This window comes from Canis lupus, chromosome 2, assembly GCF_003254725.2.
Source record: "Canis lupus dingo isolate Sandy chromosome 2, ASM325472v2, whole genome shotgun sequence".
NCBI classification, from domain to species: domain Eukaryota; kingdom Metazoa; phylum Chordata; class Mammalia; order Carnivora; family Canidae; genus Canis; species Canis lupus.
The window spans coordinates 14,141,163-14,166,659 of record NC_064244.1 but is presented as its reverse complement, the minus strand read 5'-3'; the positions used below and the strand labels follow the sequence as shown (position 1 = coordinate 14,166,659).

Genomic DNA, 25,497 nt, shown 5'->3' with positions numbered 1-25,497 from the left:
GACGGCCAGACACGGAGGACATGCGCCGCCCAAACCAACGTTTCCAGAAGGAAGCGGCCAGATGGCGGTGCACACCGTCGGCCGTGATGGGGGAACATCTGTAAGGTCGCCCCCAGAGGTCACGAAGGAATCTGGAAGGAAGGAAGTAGTTTAAAGTGCAGAAGTGCAGTGCAGTGCTCATCCGTCAGCCTCGCCCCCCCCCCCCCCAAGTACCCGGGGCCGAGGAATTCGCAGCAGGGGGCGGGCGCGGGGTGGGGGTGGGGGGCTGCGGAGGCTCCCAGAGAGGCCGGCTGGGGCGCGAGCCAAAGTGGAAGCATTTGTGAGTCGGAGTAAAGGAGCAGACTTGCCCTCAGTGGGACAGTGGGGCTCCCCTCCCCCACCAGTCTCTTGGGCCAAAGAAAGTGAGTTAAGTGCTATTAAGGGCAGGATGAGAAGTGGGTGGGGAAGACCATGGGGCGGCCCCTTTCTCTAAGGGAAAGCTATTTGTATATTAAATGATAAGGCCTGTCTACACCAGCTGATGGATTTACCACCAAGTTCTCACCTGGGTCCTGCCCAGATACCTGCACGCAGTGGGGAACCGGGGTCTGGCGAGGGCCACCATCCTGACTGGCTGTGTCCTGCGGAAAAGGGACCCAGGTCAGGGCTCTCTTGGCTGCAAAGTTGGCTTTCATGAAGACACACGGGAGCTTCCAAATAGGGTCCCAGAGGCACCAGAATGAGCTAGGAAAGAGTAGAGGAAATTCACCTCCGTCTTGCCAGGTGAGCAGAGGTTGCTGCTGATCCTGAACCAAATCGCTCAGACATTTTGGGGCTCTCATCTCCCTGATCCACTTTATGGGCTAAGTTACCAGCTGTTGTTTGGGTCTGGCCAGCCTCCAGGGATTAACTCTTGGGTCTCATTTGTCCTCATTAACATGAACCTGAAGGTATCATGAAATGTCCTAGAACAGACAGGGGCACCTGACAGATGTGGGTTTGAATTCAGCCTCTGCCACCTACCTGTGAGCCTGGAGCAAGTTTTCAAATCTCTAAAAACTTCTGTTACTCATGTATAAAATGAGGGAAGGTGATGTCTCCCTCCAGGGTTTGAGAATTAGCAATCATGTGTGTATATGTTTGCTCAGATTAGAAACCCCATGAGTGGTGAGAATTACCTTATTTTTCTGGTTGAAAACAAGCCTGTGATGGAAGAGCTACCATCTTAGTGGAACAACCATACACCAGAGACACAAACCTGTGGCATGAAAACAGCCTCCTCCCCATCCCACACTTTCTCCCCTGCCAGCAAGTCCTCAACTGCTTGTAATTGGGTTTTCTGTCCCAGCCCAGGAAGGTCACTGGTGGTTCATGCATCAGAGGGGTCTTCCTCTTCCAGTCAGTAGGGGTGGTGCTCAAGGTAGGTAAGGGCAACAAGAAGCAGTTCCTGCTGAGGCCTTGCTGCAAATGGCCTCTAAAAATCCCACAGGAATAGCCCTACCCAAGCAGCACCTCCAGGGTGCACTAGCCACCTGTAGTATAATGAGAAATATATATATGGTTCCTATCACAGAGCTCCTACACCCTTGGAATTTCCTGAGTGATACGAGTGATTGTCTTTTGTTCTACCCTTTGGTCTTTGTCCCTGGTTCCTGACAACAGAGCTCCTATCTCTCTTGGAATTTCCTGGATGATAGGAGCATCTTTTGTTCTAGTGAGACAACTCTGGATGTTACCCTAGACAGCTTCAGGATGGGGCAAGTTGCCAGGTTAGACCTTGATTAGAAGCCTGGAACTTTCGGCCCTTCCCCTCAACCTCTGGGAAGGGGGCTAGGACTGAAGATTGAGTCAAATCAATCATGTCTATGTGAGGAAGCCTCCATAAAGTTCCCAGTAGCATGGAGTTCAGGGAGCTTCTAGGCTGGGGAACACATCTGTGTGGCAGGAGGGGAGCACACCCCAATTCTACAGGCACAGAGGTTCCTGTGCTCGAGACCCTTCTGGACCTTGACTTATACATTTATTCATCTGGCTATTCATTTGTATCCTTTACAATAAAGTAAAAATATATATATAAATTGTGTTTCTGTGTTATGTGAAGTGTTGTAGAAAATCATCACAAGAATCCTTGATTTATAGCTGGTTGCTCTGAAGCATGGGAAGCCTAGGCCTTGTGGCTATTGTCTAAAGTAGGGGCAGTCCTGAGGCAATAAGCCCTTACCTTGTAGGATTTGCCCTAACTCTGGGTAGACAGTGTCAGAATCTCATTGAATTGTTCATCCAGTTGCATTGGAAGAACCAGAGAACTGATTGATGGCATTGGAAAAAAGATACCACCATCTACATTTTCACAGTGACCAGAGAGCATCCTCAGAAGGGAGGGAGATATCACAGCACAGTCTCATTAAGGAGAGACTCCAGGCAGGGTCTTTCAGAACCTTCCTGAAGATACACATAGGCCTTCATCTCATATCATAAGAGTTAAGCCCCATTTTCCCTCCAGCCAGGGTCATTAGGGCACTTTAGGGAATCCTAACCAGTCATAATGCTTCTAAACACTTTTTCCCCCTAAAACTTGAGTTCTTAATTCATTAATATTGCTGGCTCATTAAAAGATCCTAGATTATGTATGTGTTGTGCTACATCTCAGGTTTTCAAAGGACAAAATATTACTTTTTAAAAAAAGATGTTATTTATTTATTCATGAGAGGCACACAGAGAGAGGCAGAGACACAGGCAGATGAAAAGCAGGCTCCCTGTGGGGACCCTGATGCAGGACTCAATCCCAGGACCCTGGGATCACGACCTGAGCATCAAAGGCAGATGCTCAACCACTGAGCCACCTAGATACCCACAAAATATTATTTTCAATCTCACTTTGAATACAATCTGTAAAGAGGAGTGCAAGTTCTTTTTTTGTTTTCTTAAGAAATGCCAGAGAGACTGTCAAGCACCTCTTACCACTTATCACATTGGAAGGCCACCCCAGCATCTTCTAGAACCCTCAAGAAAGGAAAAATATGACAGAAATAAATATTCACAAAGGTCTGCAAGCCCAATATTGGGTATCTTCTCTGGTCCTCACCCTGTAACCAGCCCTCACCTCCCCCAGGCATTTCCCTATTTGACTTCTCCTCAAATTGTTTGAGACACTTCAAACTCAAATTGTCCAAAAGTGAACTCATGTTTTTTTTCCCAGACCTGGCTGCCAGCCCCACTTGATTCCTCCTGAGTTTCCACATCAGTAAATGGCATCAACAGTCATTTTTCAAATGACACAAGCAAGAAACTAAGTCATCCTTATTTCCTCTATTCTCACCACCCAAGCCATGCATCACCAAGAACCAACCATTTTGTTTCCTGAGTATCTATAAATCCATGCACTGCTCACCACCCTCACTGCTGCCTCCCTCATCCAGGCTATCTTTATCCTTTACCTGGATAACTATAGTGGCCACCTCTTTGGATCCAGTCAGATTCTCTTCCAACCTGATTCTAACTCTGCATCTATAAGGATCTTTCCAAAAAGCATGGCTGATCCTAGTACTCCCTGTTTAAAGTCCACCAAAGGCTTCCCATTGCTCTTTTTTTTTTTTTTTTTTTTTTTTTTTTCCCATTGCTCTTAAAATAAAAACCAATTACCTAACAAGCCTACAAGGCCTCTATTCAAATGCCCCTGTTCTCCGTGCTTCAGCCATACTGGCTTGTCTAATCCCCGCCCAGTGATTCTTTCCAATAGGCCTTTATACATGCTGTTTCTTGCATCTAGAATGATCAAATGCCACGACAACCCACCCCTTCATCTAGCTAGCCTTTGCATGACCCTTGGATCTCTGCTCTAGCATCATTTTACTAAAAGCCTTCTCTGACTGCTTGGTCTAGGTGGTTCCTTTATAACTAAATTCCCCTTTAACCTTATTCTTTCATTTCCTGAGAGCAGGAATCTCAATTTGCAATTTCATAGTATTAATGTGATCGCTTGATTGATTTCTCTGCATCCCAGAACCTCAACACAGTAGTAGGTTCTCAACAAATATGATTGAATGAATGAATGAGTTAAAAATATTTGGGTCATGACACATCCTTTAACAATCAGAGATTTATGACATCACAAAATAGGTCAAGGCCACAAGTTCCACATATTCACAGGGATAGGTTCTTATCTGAGATAGAAGGTATCATAAAGCTGGGAATAACAAATGAGAAAGCCATCATGCACATGTGTGGTTATTCAAAGCCATTGTCCTAGAGAAAAGGTCACAGACTAAGAGAAGAGTCAGGTCCAAAGGCTTTGAGAATTAATCCAATTCTATTTGGAGAGTAAACCTCTGATTTCAGAAAGTCTGCTGCATCAGCTTTAGAAGAGTGGCAAGGGCAATTTTTTTTTTATTTTTTATTTTTATTTTTTATTTTTATCATGGGGCCAGAAAGCATCCTACTGGTATTCCCTGGAAGGCCAGGGAAACTACCTATGCTTCAATGTTGGGTCAAGCCCATGCCACAAAAATTTTTCTTGCTCTAATGCCAATACCACCTTTGTTGAGAAACACTGAAGGGATCTGGTTGGCAGGGGCATAATACGACCACATATCCCCCTAAACAAGCCCCACGGTTCTAAGGAACTGAGCACTCAATACCAAGAAAAGAGGAAATCACTGTTTATTAAGATACAGAGAATGAAGCAGTGGCACTGACAGCTGCCTCCTCCTGGGTTTACCGGTCCTGGTGCCAAAACAAAGGAGGGCCCTCATGGTCGGGAAAATGGCGGGCACACATGCTTGCATGCATGTGCATGCACACACACTTGGATAGACTCTGGCTGGCAAGAACACACACATGTGGATGGATATGTGTGGTCCTAGACAAGGACAGTTGATCCTCCGCCTGCCAAGGCTTCTGTCTGGGGAAACTTGTAGGCTTAGCACTGAGTCTCATGGAACCACCAACTAGATGGATGCAGATCACTAGCTCAAGCTCCCCAGGCCAGACTCCTCTCTTACTGGTTCTCCACAAGATCATCTGATCAGAAACAGAACTGCTAAAAAGTCCCCCAAGCAAAAGTCTGTTGGCACTCCCCCCAAGAAATCTGTTGGTACTCTTTCTCGAGTTTGCACTCTGTGGCAGATGCCATTTTTATGGGCTACCTTTACTTTGCTGGTGCTAGTGCTGATGCTGATGCTGTACTGGCAGTGCCATTTTTATACCCTCACCCTAACCACCTGACAGTCCTAGGCAAACAGCATGCCTCCAACCTGTACTGCCGGGACAGCACCACCATACCAGCAGCTGAGCAGCCCTGCACTGCTCACATGACACTACCAGAGGCAACAGGAACCACAACCCACATAGGGGATGCCCTTTAAGCCCTAGGCTCAAGTCAGGGGGTGAAGGGTTTTGCATTTCTGAGCCCCAAGAGTCTGAAAAACGTGGAGAGACAACCAAGGCAAGATTAAAGAATAAGGTTCATCTCCTACACAGAGTACCCCTTCGTGACAGAGAGAGAGAGAGAGAGAGCTGTTTCACATAACACACAGAAACACAGTCAAGCAAATGAAGAAACAAGAAACTATTCCAAATAAAGGAACAAGATAAAATCTCAGAAAAAAAACCCTTAATAAAATGGAGATAAGTAATTTACCTGGTAAATATACCTGATAAAGAATTCAAATTAATGACCATAAAGATGTTCACCAAACTCAAGAGAAGAATAGATGATCATAGTGAGGCTATCAATATAGAGAGAAAAAAAATAAGAAAGTACCAAACAGGAAAATTACAGAGCTGGAAGACTACAATAACTGTACCAAGAAATACACTACAAGTATTCAACAGCAGACTAGATGATACAGAATATATCAATGGCCTGGAAGACAAGACAGTGGAAATTACCCAAACAGAACAACAAAAAGAAAAAAAAAAAAGAATTTAGAAAATAAGGATAGCTTAAGGAATCTGTGGGATGAAAACAACAAGCACATTATTATTCTCCTGATGGAGAAGAAAGAGAGAAAAGGGGCGGGACACTTACTAGAAAAGATATTGGCTGAAAACTTCTCTAACCTAGGTAAGAAAACAGACAAGCAAGTCCAGGAATCACAGAGTCCCAAACAAGATGAATCCAAGGAGTTCCACACCAAGACACATTATAATTAATAATCTCAAAAGTTAAAAATAAAGAGAGAATCTTAAAAGCAGCAAGAGAAAGACAACTGGTTACATACAAGGAAACCCCATAAGACTATCAGGTTTTTCAGCAGAAACTTTATAGGTTAGAAGAGAGAAACATGACATATATATGATATATATAAATGAAAAAGACTTCCAACCAAGCACACTCTCCCTGGCAAGGTAATTATTCAGAATTGAAGGAGAGATAAAGAGTTTCCCAGACAAGAAAAAGCTAAGGGAGTTTATCATCACTAACCTAGCCTTACAAGAATTATTAAAGGGACCTCTTTAAGCTAAAAAGTAAAGGTCATAACTAGAAATAAAATATGTGAAAGAAAAAATCTCACTGGTAAAGGCAAATATGGTAAAGGTTGTAGATCAATCTCTTATTAAGCTAGTATGAAAGTTAAAAGAAAAAGGTAGTAAAAACTATAACTACAATAATTGGGTGAGGGATGCACAAAATACAAATATGTAAAATATGACAAAAACATATAACATGGGGTGGAGAATAAAAATGTAGTGCTTTTAGAATACAATCAAACTGAAGTGACTATCAAAGTAGGCTGCAATATAAATAGGTAATTATATACAAACTCCATGGTAACCGGAAACCAGAAACCTATAATAGATACAAAAATAATAATAATAATTAGAAAGAAACCTAAACATAACACTAAAAAAAGTCATCAAACCACAGGGGAAGAGAGCAAGAGAAGAAGAAAGAAACAGAGAAAAGCTACAAAACAACCAGAAACCAACCAACAAAATGGCAATTAAGTTTAAGGCTATCAATAAGTAATTTAAATGTAAATAGACTAAGTTCCCAATCAAAAGACATAGGGTGGCTGAATGGACAAAAAACAAAACAAAACAAAAAACCCAACAACTATGACCCATACATATTCTGCCTACCAGAGACTTGCTTCAGAGCTAAAGACACACAGACTGAAGCTGAAGGGATGGAGAAAGAAATTCCACGCAAATGGAAATGAAAAGAAAGCTAGGACAGCAATACTTACTATCAAGCAAAATAGACTTTAAGACAAAGACTGTAACGAAAGACAAAAAAGGGGTGACATAATGATAAGGGGGTAAATCCAACAGGATAAAATATTTGTAAATATTTATGCACCCCAAGTAGGAGCAGTGAAATATATAAAACAATACTGACAGATATAAAGGGAGAAATTAATAGCAATATAATCATCATAGGGGACTTTAATGCCCCACTTACATCAATGAATATCTCATTCAGACAAAAAAATAAATAAGAAAACATCAGCCTTCAATGACACATTAGGCCAGAGGGACTTAATAGATATTTATGTAAGATTCCATCCAAAAGCAGCAGAATACGCATTCTTCAAGTGCACACAGATATTCTTTAGGGCAGATCATGTGTTAGGCCACAAAACAAGTCTCAACGAATTTAAGAAGATTGAAGTCATACCAAGCAACTTTTCCAATCATAATAGTAGGAAACTAGAAATCAATTATAAGAAGAAAAATGGGAAAAACACATGAAGACTAAATAACCAATGGGTCAATGAAGAAATTAATTCTAAAATAAAAAAATATTTTGAGTCAAATAAAAATGGAACCACAATATTCCAAAAGTTATGGGACCCAGCAAGGACAGTTCTAAGAGGAAAGTTCATAGCCATATGAGCCTACCTTAAGGAATAAACAAAAACATCTCAAATAATCTAACTTTATTTACACTTAAAGGAACTAGAAAAAAGAGGTCAGTAGAAGGAAGGAAATAATAAAGATAAGAGTGGAAATAAATGAAACAAGGACAAAAACCAAACAAACAATAGAAAAGATTAATGAAATTAAGAGCTAGTTCTTTGAAAAGATAGTTGACAAACTTTAAGCTAGACGCATCAAGAAAAAGAGAGAACACCCAAATAAAATCACAAATGAAAGAGAAGTTATAACTGATACCACAGAAATACAAAGAAAGTAGCTACTTTGAACAAATTACACACCAAAAAATTGGGCAACCTAGAAGAAATGGATACATTCCTAGAAACACAGTCTTCTGATACTTAATTATGAAGAAATAGAAAACCTGAATAGACCAATTATTAATAATGAGATTGAATCAGTAATCAAAAAACTTCCAACAAACGAAAGTCCAGGACCAGCCAGTTTCACTGGTGAATTCTACCAAACATTCAAAGAATTAGTACTATCCTCAAATGACTCCAAAGTAATTGAAGAGAAGGGAACACTTCCAAACTCATTTTACCAGGTCAGCATTACCCTGATATCAAATCCAGACAAAGATGCCACACATACACACAAAAAATTATAGGTCAATATCCTTGATGAACATAGATGCAAAAAATCATCAACAAGATATTAGCAAATCAATTCAGCAATACATTAAAAAAATCATACACCATGATCAAATGAGACTAATTCCAGAGATGCAAGGATGGTCCACCTCCTACAAAGCAATCTACATGATCTACACATTAACAAGGGTGAAAATCATACGATCATTTCAATTCATGCATAAAAGTATTTGACAAGCATTCAACATCCATTTATGATTTAAAAAACTCCCAACAAAGCAGGTAGAGGAGAAATATATCTCAACATAATAAAGGTTATATGTGATAAACCCACAGCTATCATAGTCACAGTGAAAAGCTAAAAGTTTTTCCCAAGATCAGGAACAAGACAAGGATGCTCACTCTTGCCCTTTTTATTCCACACAGTATTGGAAGTTCTAGCCATAGCAATTTGGCAAGAAAAAAAAAAGGGGGGGGCATCCAAATTTGTAGGGAAGAAGTAAAACTGTCCCTATTTGCAGATGACATGGTACTATATATTTAAAAATGCTAAAGACAAAAAATAACCCTGTTAAAACTGATAAACTAATTCAAGAAAGCTGTAAGACACAAAATTAATTTATAAAAGCAGTTGTATTTTTATGCACTAATAATGAGCTATAAGAAAAATAATTAAGAAGACAATCCCATTCTCAATTGTATGAAAAAGAATTCCCTAGGAATATATGTAACCAACTTGATGAAAGAACTATACTCTGAGAATTGTAAGACACTGATGAAAGAAATCAGACAAGACACAAACAAATGAAAAGATATTCCATACTTATGATTGGAAGGATTAATATTGTTAAAATGTCCATATTGGCCAAAGCAATCTACAAATTCAGTGTAATTCCTATCAAAATACCAATGGCATTTTTCATACAACTATAACAGATATTAAAATTTACATGAAACCACACATACACACACACACACACACACACACACACACAAACACTGAGTAACCAAAGCAATCTTCAGAAAGAAGAACAAAGCTGGAGGTATCATTCTCCCTGATTTTAAGCTATACTAGAAAGCTATGATAATCAAAACAGTATGGTAATTGCACAAAAATAGATACTTTGGTCAATAGAACAGAATAGAGAGCCCCAGAAATAAATGTACACATATATGATCAATTAATCTATAACAAAGGAGAAAAGACTATACAATGGGGAACAATGTCTTCAATAAATGGTATTGGGAAAACACCACAACTGGCCAGCCATACGCAAAAGAAGGAAACTGAATCACTTTCTTATACCATACACAAAAATAAACTCAAAATGGGTTAGACTTGAATATAGGACTTGAAACCATAAAACTCCTAGAAGGAAACATAAGCAGTAAGCTCCTTGATACCAGTCTTAGTGATATTTTTTGAACCTAATCCTATAGGCAAGGGCAACAAAAGCAAAAATAAACAAATGAGACTGTATCAAATTAAAAAGCTTTTACATTGCAAAAGAACTATGAACAAAACAAAAAGCATTCCCATAGAATAGGAGAAAACATTTGCCAATCATAAATCTGATAAGGGGTTAATATCCAAAATATATAAAGACCTTATGCAACTCAATAGCAAAAAAATAATTTAAAAAGCCAATTAAAAATGAGCATAAGATCTAAACAGATATTTTTCTAAAGAAGACATACAGATAGCCAAAATGAAAAGATGCTCAGTATCAGTAATCATCAGGGAAATATAATTATGTATCAGCACATCTGTCAGAATAGCTATTATCAAAAAAATAAATAACAAGTGTTGGTGAGGATGTGGGGAACAGGGAACCCTGGTGCACTGCTGGTAGGACTGTAAATTGGTGCAGCCATTATGGAAAATAGTACAGAAGTTCCTCAAAAAGTTAAAAATGGAACTAGACAGTGGGTATATCCAAAGAAAACAAAAACAGCAACTCAAAAAGATATATACAGTTCCATATTTATTGCAATGTTACTGACAAGAGCCAAGATATGAAAGCAACAGAAGTGTCCATCAATGGATGAATGGATCAAGACGTGGTATATATACAACAGAACATTACTCAACCATTAAAAAAGAATGAGGTTTTGCATTTGTGACAATATGGATGGGCCTAGAGGATATCATGCTAAGTGAAGTAAGTCAGAAAGAGAAAGACAAATACCATGTGACTTCACTTATATATGCAATCTAAAAATCAAATGAATAAACAAAACAAAATCAGACTCAGGTTGCCAGAGAAGAGGGGTTGAAAAGGGTGGGCAAAATAGATGAAGGGGTTGTCATGAGGTATAAATTTGCAGCTATAAAAGAAGTCAGGGGGATGTAAAGTACAGCCTGGGGAGTATAGACAATAGTATTGTATTGATTCTGTATGGGGATAGGTGGGAAGTAGACTTACTATGGTGATTATTTTGTAATTTATATAAATCTTGGATCACGATATTGCAGACCTGAAACTAATATATTACTTTATGTCAATTATACTTCAATAAAATTAAAAAAAATAGTTACCGCAACCCATCCCCTCATGACTAATAGCATCTCAGAGTATAAGATGGTCTCATAGGCTATACTATTGTATATCATATAAATTATTATAGTCTTTATAGGATGGGTGCTGTTTTTCAACAGTCATATTGTTGCCTAATGTTCTTCAATACTGACATTATTTCTTTTCCTCCGATAACAAGCCCAATGTATGATTATTATAGACTATTCAGAAAAGCATAAAGAAAACAATCGAAAATCACTCTTTCACTCAACAGAGACCATCACTGTTAACATATTAGGGACTCTTCTCCCTCAACCATCTAGAATATATTCTTTTTAATAGAAAATTGAGATCTTATAATATAGTCTACTTTTTAAATGACTCGTTACATTGAATAATATTCCCATTACATGTTCCATAACACAATTTTTATGGCTGTGCATCATTATATGGCATGGATGTCCCAACAGCTACTTAACCAATAACCTTATGGCGGACATTTGTAAGCACAAGCAATGCTCACCTCAGCATCTCCCCACCAACTCTTTCCGTTAGGATAAACTCCTGAAAGTGAAATGACTGGGTCAAAGGACATAGTTTTTGCTATTTATTGCCAAACTGTCTTCCCCAAGTTTCATAACATCACAGTGTGCACCCTCACGAGAATATGTAGGACAGACAGTTCCTTTCCCCAGACACTTACCATCAGTGAGGGGTGGTTTCTTCTTGGCTCTCATTTTAAATGCAATGGGCCATGTTCAACACAATGAAATTCATCTTTGGGATCTGTCACCATCCTGGGTAGCTTAGAGATAAACAAAAGACAGCCTTCTGAAATGACCAGGGGAACAAATAACACATCTCAATGTGAACCAAATGCTGAATTAGGTTTTGCAAACTAAATGGTAGGACATTTAGCAAAACTCTTTTGCTGACATAAAAGGAGTTAAAATTCCAAACATGGCCTTGCCCATATATTTAAAATGACTGATTGGTCAGTGACAATATCCCGAACTCTTGTCACCCTTTCCACTCAGTTTCTGGAGGCATTGGCTCTAAACTCTAAAGGGTTGTATTTTCAAATCTTACTCCAAGGGACACCTGGGTGGCTCAGTGGTTGCGTCTGCCTTTGGCTCAGGTCGTGCTCTCAGGGTCTTGGGATTCAGTTTCACATTGGGCTCCCTGCAGAGAGCCTGCTTCTCCCTCTGCCTATGTCTCTGCCTGTGTCTCTCATGAATAAATACATATATAAATAATCTTTAAAAAAAATCTTACCCCAAGCTTTATGCTCCCACCATTTCATGTCTCCTAGTTCTCGTCTGGGGTCCTTGCAGTTTTGTGTGGCTTCTCTGAGCTGGGGGGAAAACAGGGGTGCCATCTAAGCTCTCCTGGGGACAGTGGTATGGAGACCCTGCCTTGCATCACAGTGGCATGTCCATTTGGGCATGTCTGTGCCTCCTCCATATCACTGACTAGGGAACAGCCATGGTATTTGATGGAGGAAAATACCAGTGACTCATCTTCCTCGGGAAGGCCAGCAAGACTGTAGCCCTTTCCTAAGGTGAAGGTGTCTCATTTGAAATTCACCAAAAACCCCCAATGTCTGAAACATTTCCTTCTGTCTGAAAAAGCTGTATAAGGTTTGTCACATTTGGCTATTCACATTTGGCCACAGCAAGCTCCAGCCCTGGGATGTAGTCATCATATTGAATCACTAATTTCTAAATTGGGCTTGTGATCAAGACTGTGTTATCAGAATATTAATTGCTTAAAGTTTGCCGCCAGAAAATACATGACAGCCTAGATTTTATGGCTGGTTCTAGATAACAGTGACACATTTCTGAGAAATGTATCTGTTTCCTAACTCCATAAATTGGATGCTGTTTATAATAATGCAGCTAGAGCAGTAATACTTTATCATAAGAGCTGTTGTCCCCATGGAAATCATTATTCAGTGTATACTTACTTGATAAACTGGTCATCATTCACAGGCAGAAGAGAAATTGATGTGGCCCGTTCTATTTACAGGGTAACGGGCAATATGTCACCTTCTTATTGGACTGATGTTCATCCTACCAGAAGGACCATGTTGCCTCCTGCATGTTGTTCAGAAAATTATATTAATGCCATTAGTGTCACAGGCTTTAGTGCCCAGGGCATAAGAAGAACCATTGCTAATCTCAGACTTGTTTTCAGAGGAGAACCTTAGAAAGAGATTTCCAGATACAAATTTAATCTTGTGCTTCCCAAATGGAAAATCAAAAAGGAAACAATGAATGGTGATGAGGAACTTTGTTCTTCAGAGCTGGCCAGATCATGACAGGAAGACAATGGTCAACTATGAACTGATAGGTGGATGGCAGACAGTTGACGCTAGGCCTTCCATCTTCGTGGACATGTGTTCCCCGCAAGGAACATGGTAACCTCTCCCTGGAGATTAAAATCCTTCTCAGTGGAGAACAAGTCATCACTCATGGGACAGTCATGCTGTGGATGTCACACTGTCCCGCCCAGTCCTGCAAGATCTTGGTCAACAACCTTGGGTGACAGCACTGTTGCCTCCAGAGAGAAGGCTGCCGGGGGCCCCAGCTGTTGATTCAATCTGCCAGCTGCATAAACAGGTGCATTGGTAACGTGCACAGGGGCTACATGTCTTCTGAGAACAGTGGTCAGTCTGAGTGTGGGCTCCATATTGAATTAATCTGCAAGGATTTATTGTGTCTCAGCTGCATGACTGCCACCCTGTATTGTCTTGAGGTGACATGACCAATGGTTAGAGTGCAGGCTCCAAAGTCCCTGAGTGCTGCGCCATGAGTGTGTGCCCTTGGTGGCCTCCTTGGGCCTGCAAGCATCCGCTTTCTCACCTGGAAGGCAGGGACCATCCTAGTGGCCACTTGGTTGGTGTCCACGAAGACCAAATGAGATAATCCACTGGCTGTCATCCTCCATTGTCCCTACCTCAAGGGAGGAAACATTGAGTGGTGGGGGGAGAGAGCAGAACAGAAACAGCCTTTACAGTTTGCCTGTTGTCACACACGCCATCTCAGTTGATTTGTTCACCACCTTCCTCCTTTACAGGACAAGGGGACCAAAGGCCAAGCAGCATTTCTCACTTTTTGGTACTATTGACATTTGAGGCCAGATAATCTTCTGCTAGAGGGCCTGCCCTGGGCACCAAGGAGGTGTAGCAGCATCCCTGGCCTTGGCACAACAGGAACCAGAGTGCCATCCTACTGGGGACGAACAGAAACTGTCTCCAGACATTGCACAACCGCCCCCAGACATTGCAAAACCACCCCCTAGTTGGGAGCCCCTGGGGGGGGCGGGGAGGAGTGATTTGTCAGGGGCTAAGGAGGAGCCCGGAGCCAGAGGCCGAAGCCTGCAGGGGACCTGTCTGTCCTCCATCATGGTCCCCTCCTCAGAGGATTTAGTGCAGAGTCACAGAGACAGAAACACCAGCAGGTTCTGCCTGACATTTAAGTGCCATGAGAGCTGAGAAAAGGGGGCATTTGCAACAAGGTTCCAATTAGACAAAGACAGATGAATGGAGGAGACAGAATGTGGCCAAAGGGGAGACTGGTCAGAGGGAACACTAGGTGAGGTGCAGCTGCCAAGGGAATGAAAGGCAAAGCAGAGACCTGCCAGGGGCACCAGGAGGACAGAGCAGCCCATTGTGGGGATGGGCATGGAGGGAGGACCCAGGCCTCAGGGAGCCAGACCTAATGACAACACAGGGCTTAGCAAGGTGGTCCTCATGGGGCAGGACAACGGGGTCACAGGAGGGTGCCCACAGGCTAACGTGAGGACATCTATCTGGGATGGGACAAAAGGGTCTCCATGGCCTAGAAGAGGGGCCTTCCCTGGTCACTAGCAGCAATTCCGACAACCAGCCTGTGAGAGCTGACCATCATGACAGGAAGGTGCTGCATACAGAAACCTCCACAAGAAGGAGGTGGCCACCTGGCCACCCAGCACAAACCCAGGCCAGGCGGCAGCTCTGAGCCTCACTGCACTCAGAGGTTGTGGCAGATGACTTCCCCTTAAGGCCGGCCAATTACCACAGAAGCCATTGTCCTCATCCCCCCCAGCTTTCCAAAGACCAGCGACAGGTCTTTGATTAGGCCTCTTCCTGGTTCTGAGGGGGAGGTTACAGAGGTGTTTGCTCTAACCGCCATCTGGGGACTCAGGATTTCCTGAGGCAAGGGGCAAATGCTTCACACTCCTACTGCTCAGGAAATCCGCCCCAAGAGGCAACCAAAAAAAAAAAGCCCCCTTTGGGTCATTGGTCTATTTTTATTCTGCGTGGCCTGACTTGATGCTTATCTGCCTGTATCTCAGTCTACCTGTGAGAATTTTCAACATGATGTGTATCCACGAAGACGTTCTTAAGAATTTCCAGCTTCCAAATTCTGCTGGACTGTCGACAGAGCTCCAACAGTGCTCCTAGGTCGTCGGCACGTGAACTGCCAGGTCAGACAACTTGTGAGAGAAAACGGTGACTGGCCTGGCAGGCTGTAGGAGAGCACACTTTCAAAACAAATTTTTTTTTTGATATTTCAGTGACCAGACCTTTCTCCCACTTAGCAACCAACCACCCAGTGAGTCATTCATAGAGTTGTTCACACATTGATTCAGAAATACTTGCCGTTGCTATGGGCAGAGCTCTGTGTTCCACACGGGATCTCAGGGAGCTCTCTGAGTGAAGGAGCAAACTGAACACTGACCTGACATGACGAAGCTCACTGGGGCTTGTGGGAAGTTGTGCCACAGGCCATATAGGCTATGCAGCTCCTTTTTCAAAATTTTATTTAAATTCAATTTGCCAACCTATAACACCCAATGCTCATCCCATCAAGTGCCATCCTCAGTGCCCAGTCACCCCATTCCCCTTTTTTTGTTTCCCAGAGTTAGGAGTCTCTCATGGCTTGTCTCCCTCTCTGATACTTCCCCACCTAGTTTCCCTTCTTTCTCTTTCACTATTTCTTATAGTCCACATATGAATGAAACCATATGATTGACTGATTTCACTTCTCCAATTGACTTCTCCAATTGACCTATTTCACTCAGCATAATTCCCTCCAGTTCCATCCACGTGGAGGCAAATGGTAGGTATTTGTCCCTCCTGATGGCTGAGGAATATTCCATTTGACAGATGAATGGTTAAGAAGGTGTGGTGTTCATATAGGCGGCTCCTAGAACACACCTAAACTGTACACAGACGTGGCGCATCAACACAGAATGTTGGGGTAAAGTCAGCTTCGGCGAGTGGGCGTTACAAATGAAGTATGACCAGCGGGTCACCTTCTGTCTTGATTTCCTATTAGCAGCTTCTTCGGGGTGCTAGGAGAACACCCAGTTTCCGTCCACAGGTGCAGGTGGCCTGGCGCGCGCCCGCGAGGCCCGCCGCTCGGCGCAATGTCGGCTGAGCGCCGGCAGAGGGCGCCCCCGGCCCGCCCGGGGAGCGGCCGCGTGGGGCGGAGCCCAGAACACCCTGCAGGCCGAGGTCCCAGGTCCAGGTCCGTGGGGCACCATCTGGCTCAGTCCCCACCTGCCGACCTGACGGAGCCTTAAGTCCGCGGTGAAGTCACATACGATGGAAAGTGCCTGGCGATGGACAGAGATTACACAACCAGAGGAAGGAGACTGCCTGCGGGCGGAGGGGGGCCGCAGGGGACGGGAAGCCCTGCTTTTAATTAGGGCGGGCCTCTGACCGGTGCCCGGGAGCGCTTGTGGGCCTTTGGAAGGCCTGCCCCGGTGCCTTCTCGGTAAATCGGGCCGACGCTGGTAATGCTGCAGCTGCATAGCGAGGACGGGAGGGTGGAGAACGCGGGGCGGTGGCCGGGCGCTGGCGGTGCCCCCGCTGACCTCACCAGGCCCATGCAGGAGCGGCTGCAGACCCAGGAGCTGGAGCCATTTGGCGCACACGAGGGGGACCAGGCAGGTGAGGCCCAGATCCCTTCTCCAGGGGGCAGCGTCTTCCAAAGGCTGAGATGTGACAGCTTCAGAAAATTAAACGTGACTGCAGCTCCGTGCCTGCCCTACGTGACCCCACAGGGGTCCCGGGTCCAGAGATGGTGCCCAGGGGGAGTAGAAGATGCCTGGACACACTGGCATTGGGGAAGGAGCGAGCTCACCCAACAGGAAAGCGGCCCCCATCACTCCAGCTCCACTCAGTTGAGGCCCTGCCTCGGCGGCGGCGCCAGCTGTTGGCCTGAGAGCAGCAGAGCCTGCTGTCTGCTGGACCGAGAGGCCATCCAGGGTTTTTGTTTCCTCCTCCCAAAAGGGGCCGGGAGCCTGGGCCCTCCTCGCTGGGTATGGCGAGGCTGCGCAGAGCCGGGGTGGCTCGGAGCAGGCCTGGTGCCAGCTCCAGGCCATGCAGGACACCCCACTCCCCTTCCTGCCCCTCATGGAGCTCAGCCCACCTGCCAGGCCACACAGCCCTCGCTGTCTGCACTCACAGTGTCCTCAGCTCTAGCCCTAAAGGGAGGCCCCAGAGCCGGCATGGAGCAGGACGCTGCTGTGCCCACAAATGCCCCACCCCTGACCGATGGCGCGGAGCCACGGCAGGCGGCGCCCTTTTGCTGGGGGTATTATGTAGATAATGATCATTTATTCACCAGTCATAGAAATGATCTGTAGCCCGTGAGGACTCAGAGCCGAGCTGATGAGCACCAGGCAGCAGGCCTAATCAGAAATTCAATACTCTCTACCTTTCCTTTCTTTTTTTTTTTTCTTTTTTTTGAAAGAGATTTATTTATTATTTTTAATAATAAATTTATTTTTTATGGTGTTCAATTTGCCAACATACAGAATAACACCCAGTGCTCATCCCGTCAAGTGCCCCCCTCAGTGCCCGTCACCCATTCACCCCAACCCCCCACCCTCCTCCCCTTCCACAACCCCTAGTTCGTTTCCCAGAGTTAGGAGTCTTCATGTTCTGTCTCCCTTTCTGATATTTCCTACCCATTTCTTCTCCCTTCCCTTTTATTCCCTTTCACCATTATTTATATTCCCCAAATGAATGAGACCCTAAAAACTACAGAACACTTCTGAAAGAAATTGAGGAAGACACAAAGAGATGGAAAAATATTCCATGCTCATGGATTGGCAGAATTAATATTGTGAAAATGTCAATGTTACCCAGGGCAATTTACACATTTAATGCAATCCCCATCAAAATACCATGGACTTTCTTCAGAGAGTTAGAACAGATTATTTTAAGATTTGTGTGGAATCAGAAAAGACCCCGAATAGCCAGGGGAATTTTAAAAAAGAAAACCAGAGCTGGGGGCATCACAATGCCAGATTTCAGGTTGTACTACAAAGCTGCGGTCATCAGGACAGTGTGGTACTGGCACAAAAACAGACACATAGATCAATGGAACAGAATAGAGAACCCAGAAGTGGACCCTCAACTTTATGGTCAACTAATATTCGATAAAGGAGGAAAGACTATCCGTTGGAAGAAAGACAGTCTCTTCAATGGTGGTGAGAAAGTTGGACATCCACATGCAGAAGAATGAAACTAGACCACTCTCTTGCAGCAGACACAAAGATAAACTCAAAATGGATGAAAGATCTAAATGTGAGACAAGATTCCATCAAAATCCTAGAGGAGAACACAGGCAACACCCTTTTTGAACTCGGCCACAGTAACTTCTTGCAAGATCCATCCACGAAGGCAAAAGAAACAAAAGCAAAAATGAACTATTGGGACTTCATCAAGATAAGAAGCTTTTGCACAGCGAAGGATACAGTCAACAAAACTCAAAGACAACCTACAGAATGGGAGAAGATATTTGCAAATGACGTATCGGATAAAGGGCTAGTTTCCAAGATCTATAAAGAACTTCTTAAACTCAACAGCAAAGAAACAAACAATCCAATCGTGAAATGGGCAAAAGACATGAAGAGAAATCTCACAGAGGAAGACACAGACATGGCCAACACGCACATGAGAAAATGCTCCGCATCACTTGCCTTCAGGGAAATACAAATCAAAACCACAATGAGATACCACCTCACACCAGTGAGAATGGGGAAGATTAACAAGGCAGGAAACCACAAATGTTGGAGAAGATGTGGAGAAAGGGAACCCTCTTACACTGTTGGGAATGTGAACTGGTGCAGCCACTCTGGAAAACTGTGTGGAGGTTCCTCAAAGAGTTAAAATAGACCTGCCCTACGACCCAGCAATTGCACTGTTGGGGATTTACCCCAAAGATACAGATGCAGTGAAACGCCCGGACACCTACACCCCGATGTTTCTAGCAGCAATGTCCACAATAGCCAAACTGTGGAAGGAGCCTCGGTGTCCATCGAAAGATGAATGGATAAAGACGATGTGGTTTATGTATACAATCATCCAGGTTTTTAAAATGAATCTGCACCGTCTTCTAGGGTGTTTGCAAGTAAATAAGAGTTCATCTGAGGGAAGACTATTAGCTATTTTTGCATCCTTCCTTATTTACTTTTTTAAAGACTGCTTCACCGTTTGCCATCCGGGCCACCCAGGGCCTAATTGTAAAGGAAACCAAATACGGCAAGACTCCTCTTTCCCCTTTCTCTCCTCCTGCTGAGCAGCACCCCAAGAGCCCTGGTCCTAGAGCAGACGGGTCCATAAACTTTTGACAGTGCACCCACCCTGGGGGAATTTGCACTTCACAGGCTAGGAGACCACCCAGCTCTGACAAATGCTACCAATACTTCTGGATTGGAGAGCAGCCCAGGGCTGTTTCCTGGGTCCCTCACATCACAGCATTTGGAATATCCTGGAGGCCTCTGTTGTGGGCTCACTGGCCACGTCTGCCCACCTCCTTTTTTTTTTTTTTTTTAAGGATTGTATTTATTTATTCATAAGATACATGCAGAGACACAGGCAGAGGGAGAAGCAGGCTCCCTGTGGGGAGCCCAATGTGGGACTCGATCCCACACCCATGATCATGTCCTGAGCTGAAGGCAGATGCTCAACCCACTGAGCCACCCAGCGCCCCTGCCCACATCCTTCTGTGTGAGCTCCTCCTTTGGCCTCTCCCCGCTGTCCTCCCTGCAGCCCGAAGCTGGGGCACCCCCTGCGTTCACCTCAGTCCTGGTCTGCAGACTTGCCTTCCCACACACGCAGGTAGCAGGTACCGAAAGCCTAAGAGGCCAGGTCACCGTTTTGGAAAGGTCCTGAGCACTGAGAGATCGTTCCCTCCCCTCTGGCCCTGCAAGGCCCATGGGGAGGCCTCTGTGTTCCCTCCCCCATCGCCCTGGGCCTAGAATGTTCAGAGGGCCTCAGGGCCTAGTTCCACCCCAACAATGTGCTTACTGAAAACAGAGGCCTCCTATCTGCTGGCTGAGGCAGGGACCCACCAGGCAGCGTCGGGGTGTTTGGTGAGGGCGCAGCAGCGGTCCCGGGGGGCAAACAGGTGCTGGCTACGTGCTGACTCGGCCACTGGGTTCTGAACCTTTGCAACTCGTGGGAAAGTTCCAGCACTCTTCACCCACCAGCCACTAGCCACCCGGACCACCAGGTACCTACCACGTGGTGATCTCTGCAGGGAAGTTTCGCTGGCCTGAGAGGCAGAAGAGCTTGAGCAGGCAGCAGGAGCTACGTTGCCTGGGGGCGACCCGGGCCTGGCAGTGGACGAGGGGGCCTTCCTGCCTCACAGGCTCACCGCGGCTGCGCAGACTGGGGTGCTGCGCCTGCCAAGCCCCGAGCCCCGGGGGAAGCAGCACCTGGGCAGAGTGGGGATCGCCTTCCGCCTCGCTGAAGTTCAGTTCCTCTCGCTCCTGGCAGGCTCCTGGGGGGTGAGCTCCGAGCAGCTCTGAAGACGGGGACCAGAGAAGCATTAAGCCAATCCTGAAAGCCGGTGAGAAGTTGCCTACTGCTTTCAGAGTGTCCTGGCACCCCACCACCAGCCCAGGCACCAGCGCCTCTCGTGACTCTCCCTTGGGGGTCCAGCAGACTTGGCTCCGGGGCTGCCAGCACCCCTCCTGAGTGGGGAGGTGTTGCCTCTCGGGTCCAACATCCTCACGCCTAGTGAATCCGTTCAGGGAGGGTGTGAGGAAGGTCAGTGTTGCTTCGGGCCTTATTTTCCAGAGGCCACAGGCAAAGGTACAGCGTGGGGCAGGAACACAGAGACCTCAGCATACCTGCAAGGAACAGTAAACAAATGGCCTTCCAGAGCATGTTTTACTTTCTCTCTGGGGAAATCGGTGCACTATGTGAAGCTAATGGAGGAGCGATGTGCTGCTGCTCCACGGGGCCTGTTTGCCTCCACAAGCTCCCCACTTCCCCAAAAGTCAGAAAGGAGAGACCAAAAAACGTGCAAAAATTAGTGTTTGGGGATCAGGAAATCCCACCTCCTGGAACCAATGGGTTAATATGGGGTCCATTGATAAATTCCAGCTGTTTCCGCGCGTGCTCTGAGGTACATGCTCCACATTCCAGCTGGAGGCCATGTAATCAGTGTTGGAATGGGTAAAAAGGATCCTATCTCGGGCTGTTTAATTTTTGTTCCTACATCCCAATGGGCCTATGCTAAAGTTTCAAATCCTTGCCTCAGCTTGGATGGGCTAGGGTAAAGTTACTTTCCAAAGAAGCCAGAAGAACATTCCGTGTGAAGAAGGTGTGGGGCAGATGGAGTTGGCCGGCACTTGACAGAGAATGAGGTTCCACTTGGGGCTGGGCCTACCGGCCCCAGGCTTGCCCTGAATGAGTCCCAGCTGTGCGGCTTCTGGCCTGCTGGCTGCCTCCTGCCCACTCTGGGGTGGGGGGGCAGGGAGAGTTCCTTCCTTACCCCCCACCCTGAGCAGGGCATCTGAGAACCAGGCAGGAGGACAGGTGGGTCCCAGCCAGAGGCAGGCTCTGCACCAGGGGGCCCTGCCAAGTCCTGAGAGCCTGTGTAGCTCCTCAAAACCAGGCAACGTTAGCACATTATGGGGGGAAGCAATTGGGAGAACACACGTCCAGTCAGGAGAGAAGCCATGATCCTCAGAAAGTGCTGAGAACCCTCCAGACTTCAGGTTCAAATCATTAACTTCTCCATCTCCTTGGCCAGAACCAGCAACAAGAGTCTGGGAGTTCTTGGAGGGGCAAAGGAGAGTTCTAGGCCAGCGTGGGCCTTAAGTACTCCCTGTTTCCCTTTAGGTTAAGAAGCTGGACGGGAAGATCTGAAGGCCCCTTTCAGGGCGGGACTAAGAGCATCTCTTAAAATGCAATGATGCATTTTACCAACAGGCAGCCTTCTCCAAGACACAGTATCACGTGATAACTTCCCCCGGGGTAGTATTCGGCACACCGGTGTCCCCGGAAACGAGAAAGAGTTGGACTCCAGCAAATCTAGGAAACACTATTTGTCATGTTAGTTCATAGAGAAATGTGTGCTCAGAACTGAGGGAATTTTGTTTGGACAATTTCTGGGTGGTGCCTCGGAGATAATCACTCAACAAAGACTCAACAAAAAACTTCAGTCCGTTGTTCACCTGTAAAAATTTCTAAGCAGGGCACCTGGGTGGCTCAGTCGTTTAAGCGTCTGACTCCTGGTTTTGGTTCAGGTCCTGATCTCAGGGTCATGGGATAGAGCCCTGCATCAGGCTCCATGCTCAGCTGGGAGTCTGCTTGAGATTCTTTCTCTCCCTCTGTCCCTCTCCTTGCTCACACAAGCTCTCTTTCTCTAAATAAAAAAAAAAAGTCTTAAAAAAATTTTCAAAGCAATGTCTTGTAAATAATTGCTATTTCAAATATTCCCAAACCTGAATCTTTTGGAGGCCTCCCTCAGCCACTCAGAGGCCATAGCTTAGCATGAAGCTCTAAGGGTTTCCACTTGAATCCACTTCACTGAGGAGGAAGCAAGAAGAAGCCCCTGCTCTGGATCCCCCGCCCCAAGTTAGCATATGGATAGATGCAGGTAATCAGACCCACCTGTTGCTTCATCACTGATTTGAAACAGCAATAGGCTGGAAGATTACAACTAGAGGTTGGTTACTCTCTGGCCTCAAAGAGCGAACAAAGGATCCCACCTACCATATTGCTGCTCCCTGAAAAACACATACACAATTCTTTGATGGCTGATCTTGGCTGTACATGGAAGATTTTAGAATCCCAGGGAAGAATTTCCTAAGTATAGCTCTGTGATGCAGAGTGCTATTGCAATCATCTCTTCATTTCCTGCCTTCCTGGAGTTGACAGTCTAGCAGGGGATGCATTGCTCACTGTAAGCCGATTGCCACTCACCGACTCCACGGGAAATGGGGAAGAGACCAGATTGTTACTTGGCCAAGGGCAGAGCAATTCCAGCGTTCAGGGATGGGATCATGAACCACAATGGGGAAATAGCAAGCTAAACTATTACCTGAGGTTGCTGGAAATGAGGTGCCCGCTGAGGGCAGGGCTTTAGGGGGCTGGGCTGGGTCTGACCTGTCATAGAATGGTGTTCGAGGGGTGAAGGACTGCGAGGATTATAGGGTGAGGTGGCCGCCTGCAGTGGAACTGGACAGCTAGAGAGGAAAACAAAGTCAAATCACTAGTTTTGATTTGGGATAGAGCCCTGCATCAGGCTCTATGAAGGGTTGCCTTCACAGAGGCAACCCCCAGGCTTAATTCTCAAGGGAGTGAGGAGGAGCTGAGGCCACTGAGGAATGGCTATAGCAGTGGCAGTTTTGTGACTCCAGGGTGGCAAGGGCAAGGACCCGCTTGGTGGTGAGTCAGCAGCATCAACGGGACCAAGTTCCCACAAGGTCATCTTGCTACCCACCCACCCACCCACCCCCATCCTTGCTCCCACCATTTCCAGCATCTGCAGATTTCCACACATTCTGTGAGCTACCTGCCATTTTTCCATGAAATTCCTTTTCTGCAGAAACTCACCAGAGTCTGTTTCTGTGCTAAAAAATCCAGTACAGACACTGGATGGTCCATGAAATGCAACAAACATTTAAAAAGACTTAGAAGGCAGTAGCGTCTGGCCCCTAGCCTAGGGGTAAGTGATGAAAGTGTGCTATCATCTCCTGTAGACTTTATGAACAATGGTCCCCAGGGCTGGGCACAAATCAGGCCAGAAGTTCTATCACACACTTCCTGTGGGCTTTCTCTCCCAAGCTTTCGACACAGAGGTGGCCGACCATGCTTCTCCCCAAGTGTCACACACCCCAGTGGGTCAGAAAGATTTACAGGCATGACTTCGGAGGCACTCTCAGCTGCCCCACAGCCAAACGAGAGGTGCCAGGTGCTGGGCCTTCCTTCCAGACTCAGGACTGCTTCTTTAGGCCTCTACTTCAGATTTCTGTGTACACCTTTGCGGAGAAGGCATCTCCTACACGTCAACTCTCCCGTTCTCAGAGCTGGAAAGAACTAAAACTCGTTTAGTCAGAAAGTACTTTATCCCATCTAGCGGTATTTGACATACCTTCTGAGTCACCTTAAGTGCTTTCCAGAAGAAGGTGGGCGTCAGTCAATACAAAAACAAAAAACAAAACAAAACAAAAAAACAGTAAGCGATTCCTACAGGCTATTCCCTTCCTGGGAGCTGAAGAGCTGCGCACGGCCCTGTGACACCGAGGAGATGAGGTGTGAAGGCAACGATGGGCAGGACGTGGTAGCCGCGCAGCGAGATGTGACATCGGCCGCAGACAGTGCAGGGCCCTGGGGGAACCCCCAGCCTCCCTGGGAAGCAATGACAAGAGTGAGGCAGGAGCTGCAGAAGGTGAGGGCTGGGGGGCTCAGGATGATGTCACAGATGCCCAATGGGCCCTGCGGGGACCATGTAATGTCTCACCCCTGCCCCCAAGTAAGAGGCCCAGCCCATACCACGTGACCTCCGTGCCCCACGTCCTCTTCTGCCCAGCACATGCAGCTTCCGTGGGAGCCCTCCTCCTGCCACCTATGGTCTCCTCAGGGTCCCACTGAGGGGTAAGCGACGATATCAGTGTAGAAAGACGAGAGACGGGACTTGGAGGAGATGGAAAGCTTCGAATCCCAGAGGGTCCCACGGAGCCCAGCGTCGAGGGCACAGCCATCCCCTCCGTGGCCCGGGCAGACCCAGCGAGCTGTGGGCAAGAAGTGTGCAAGCCCCCACTGCCCCGTCGGTGTCTGCGGGCACCGGGGTCCAAGCCGGGGTGGCCACCCGGGTCGGGGCAGCGCAGGTGCCAAGGGCAGGGAGGGACACCGCGGCAGTCTCTCCCCCGGTCAAACCAACTCCACAGACTGTCTCCCTTGTTTTTAGGAACGCCACTGGCCCACCTAAGGAAGCGTGGCCTTCCCACAGGACTGCAGGACACGCACCCTGGAATGGAAGGCCCAGCATCCCCGCCTTAAACCCCCTGGGGGGGGGTTACATTGGAAACTGCCTCAGAGTGGCCTTCAGTGCATAAGATGGTAGCTTTGGATTAAAAGGATCCTCATACTAAGACATTGTAAACTTCTTTTTTCCCCTTTTTTTGGCCATCTTTTTTTCTTTTTCTTAATTCTGCTCCCAGTATGGTGAAGCCGTCCCTTTGTACCATCAGCAAGGTTTTCCGGTGCCTGCAGCCAACACAAACCC

The 25,497-nt window shown here is 46.0% G+C and overlaps 1 long non-coding RNA gene across 2 annotated transcripts; it reads right to left on the bottom strand.

Annotated features, from left to right (window-relative positions):
* Positions 1–21,517, bottom strand: LOC112670377 (uncharacterized). Of its 2 annotated transcripts, none has more exons than XR_003142928.3 (4): positions 20,496–21,517; positions 11,676–11,777; positions 545–723; positions 1–131 (listed from the first exon to the last, which is right to left on the bottom strand). It is a non-coding gene; the product is annotated as an uncharacterized LOC112670377 (long non-coding RNA). The 2 variants fall into 2 exon arrangements; XR_007405420.1 differs by lacking the exon at positions 20,496–21,517 and adding an exon at positions 12,248–12,666.
* Between the last annotated feature and the right edge of the window lie 3,980 nt (positions 21,518–25,497).